Here is a 3866-nt window from a genome sequence, read left to right as displayed (position 1 = left end):
ACACACACACACACACACACACTCTCTCTCTCTCTCTCTCTCTCCTCATGTTGTATGTAAACAGCTGGACTCTGAAGTCTTTTAGCAGTTTTGATCTATTGATCTGGTATCAGTCACTCGGAGAGTGTCGTCTGTTTACTGTCACATGCACGTCAATGGACAATGGGATGACTAAACACACAGCGTGGAGAAACACACACACACACACACACACACACATACCACGTTTACATTACATTACCTGATAGCTTTAATTAAACTTGGATGGCAAAAGGTAATGTAATCTATAGTAATCTATATGCCTGTGCCATTTATTGTTATTATAGTATGCGCCCAAAACACGCAGAAAGGCATATCACAGCATGAACTGTATTATTTCTTCCAAAAATGATGTTATTATATTTATTTATATTTATGATAACAAACCCTGCACTCTACACTTTAACACTTTTTGAGATGCCCTGTTGAAGTTTCTTTCTTGTGGTATCTGTTTTTCCTTGCTGTTTGCTGACGAGCAGGTGATGGTGAGTTCAGTAGCTATACTGCCTTTAGAAATCCTTGTTTTCTCTTTTATGTTTGCCTGAGGAACATCTTGCAGATTGAAACAGGGACTCTAAGTTGTAACTGGAGACAAGCAGTGTGCAGACATCCTTTATGCCCTAAGACACGCTAAGAAAGTTTATTTAATAAGTTTATTCTTGTGTGCAGGTCTTTCCGTGTCCTTGAACCGTTGTTGGCAAGCTACAGTAAGGACATCGACTAGATACATTTGGACATTCATTATGGTACAGCTTTTGTACTGCATTCTTTCCTTACCAAATAATCAATAAAGAATTTCACCCAAACTCAGAAATACTCAGAAACAAAAAAAAAATTTCCCATTTCATTTTTCTCTGCCTAGTCTAGGACTGATTGCTGATTGAATAGCTGTGCACAGGGGTTTCACACTTGTGCATTGGAGATTCATAATCATGCAGCTGTAAATAGATGTTTTCCTTTTGTTTAACACAGTTACTCCAATAGAGTTTCGGGTTCTTCTATGAGAGCGTCTCGGGTTACGTATGTAACCCCTGTTCCCCGAGATAGGGGAACGAGACACTGCGTCGGTTCACCTATAGTGTCGGAACCGACGCAGTTCGAGTTCCCCTCGAAGGGGAACTGTGTAAACTTCTTTTGAAAACCGGTGTGAAAAATGTGTGAAACCCCCCAAAAAACGCATTTACAAGAGAGGACCTCTGCTGTCCTGAGAAGGTGAGGAAGATGAAGACCAAAGTGGATCCTAGTTTCATTATTCCTATTTTATCGATCGAGAAAATCTATTATATTATACTATAAGTGTTGATGGAGTTTTGATCTCTTTAGACTCTTTTCCTCTCTCACTGTTAGTATAAAATTTGAATGTCACAGCTGGTGGAGTTTTTTTTATTAACTTTATATACTGCTGGGAAGTTTGTGAATTATCCTTCGGAGACGTTCTTAAATCTTACTTAAGTACAGTATTCGAGTAAATGTACTTGGCTACTTTCCGTCACTAAACAGCTTAACCTACTAAATAACACTCCTAAAAGGACCATTCTGCATGAAGAGTATATTTACTTGAAGTATATTTAGCTGATAATACTTTCACTTGAAGAACATAACACAACAATCTCAACTCAAGGGCCATTTATCTTCTGATGAAAATATTGATATGGTTGTAAGCTCCACAGCAAGTGATTAAGTGGAGTTTTTTTTAACGTTGATTGAGGAAAAATTCTTAATTTGTTATATGTGTTGTACCTTGAGATCTCAGATTGTTTTTCCATTTCTTTCTGACATTAAGTTAAATTCACTGTCCGTGGGAATTTTAAGTGCTGCTTTTCGGTCAGTTGTTACGTGGGAATTGCTGACTGTAAAACTCAAAGCTGTTATCTACTTCATCATCTCTGCTGTCAACTCGTCCTGCACACAAAACTGCTGAGTCACCGAAGCAAAGTCAAACAGACAGAAAAAAGGTTGGGGTTTTCTCCTTGTGGATCCCAGGACTCAGCAGATTCTCCACAGTGGGACTGTTTGTCTGTTTGTTAGTTTTGTTGTTTGTTTGAAGGTGCTGATGTCACCATCCCTCACCCGTTGGTGGATCTTCGTGGGAAATAGAGGACTGTCCTTCACTGTTCTTCTGTACTCTACTGCAGTTCTTTACTGTACTCGCCAACATTTGTATACCATACGCCACTGCGCCAATTCTTTACCATAGGTTACTCTGCTGAGTTTGTCTTACTGTAGGCCTACTTCACTGTTTCTTTACTGTACTTCACTGTGTTTTCTCCCGTAGGCCTACTGTGGGCAGACACACCTCTTCCACCCTCATCCTTAAGACCGGAGCACCCCAGGGCTGTGTTTTTAGTACCCTGCTGTACTCCCTTTACACCACACACACACACAGACACAGACACACACACACACACACACACACACACACACACACACACACACACACACACCAGTAATAACTTTTAATTTCCACACTATCATCAAGTTTGCTAATTACACAGCTGTGGTGGGCCTGATCCCAGACAAAGAAAAGGCCTACCTTAAAGTAAAGGACCTGACCTGCTGGTATCAGGACAACAACCTTCTCACGAATGTCAGCAAGACTAAAGAGATGATAGTGGACTTTACGACATTGCACAACTAAAACCACTTTTTGAAAATATAGCTACATGTTCCCCCAAAACAAGTTCCTTACCCCAGCTATTTTGCAAAAGCACCGTTATTGCATTCAGTGTGTAGTGCCACCCAGTTTAAAGAAAATGCCAATATACCAGAGCAAGTTTTTCTTTTATGCCGGAATGCTGTGTGGACTAACTAGACCTTCTTTCACTGCGCTGTGGAGGCAGGTCTTGCAACGTGAGACCAGGGCCCTAGCCTCAGTGGTGAGAAAAGCAAGGCAGAGACTCTTTCACCTCAGACAACTGAGGACATTCCGGGTATCCCCTCAAATACTGAGCAATTTCTACTCCTGCATCATCGAGAGAGTCCTGACAGGGAACATCACTATATGGACACAGCACAGATAAGGACTGCCAGGCCCTTCAGAGAGTGGTTCGATTGGCGTAGCAGGTGCCTACTCTGCCTAAATAATGTTTAGCAGAAGCATAAGCTAACAGTGATGTGGGGGAAGCTAACAGTGGTGTGGGGAAAGCTAACAGTGATGTTGGAGAAGCTTACTGTGATGTTAGCCTGTTGAAGAAGCTAACAGTAACGTTAGCTGGAAGGAGAAGCTAACAGTGATGTGTGAGAAGCTAACAGTGATGTTGTTGGATAAGCTAACTTTGATCTGTGTGAAGCTAACAGTGATGTGTGAGAAGCTAACAGTGATGCGTAAGAAGCTAACAGTGATGTTGTTGGATATGCTAACATTAATCTGTGTGAAGCTAACAGTGATGTTAGCCACAGAGGCCTATAGCTGATTTCTTCCAAAGAAGATTCTGTTAGCATCGTTACACAGAGATGGCAAAAGTACTCACTTCCCATAGCCTACTTAAGTAGAAGTACAGATACTTGTGTTAAAAAATACTTTGGTAAAAGTAGAAGTAGCCTATTGATTTAACTTATTTACTCAAGTAAAAGTAACAATGTACAGGGTTGGAAATGTACTTAAAGTATAAAAGTAAAAGTAGCCTTGTGAATGACAACCATTTTGTATGCAAAGCTACCTGGACCACACACATGTTACTAGAGTGTAAGCTGAGAAACTTCAGTGGACATGGAAAAAGGCTCTTTATACGTCATTGTCTACATGGTAAATGGATGTCTGCCAATAGGGCTAAAACATCACATATATGATGATTGTGACAGAGACTGGGACTCCAGGTTAATAAGAT

The sequence above is a fragment of the Etheostoma spectabile genome, chromosome 13 (genome assembly GCF_008692095.1).
Source record: "Etheostoma spectabile isolate EspeVRDwgs_2016 chromosome 13, UIUC_Espe_1.0, whole genome shotgun sequence".
Lineage (NCBI taxonomy): Eukaryota > Metazoa > Chordata > Actinopteri > Perciformes > Percidae > Etheostoma > Etheostoma spectabile.
This window is presented reverse-complemented; position numbering follows the sequence as displayed.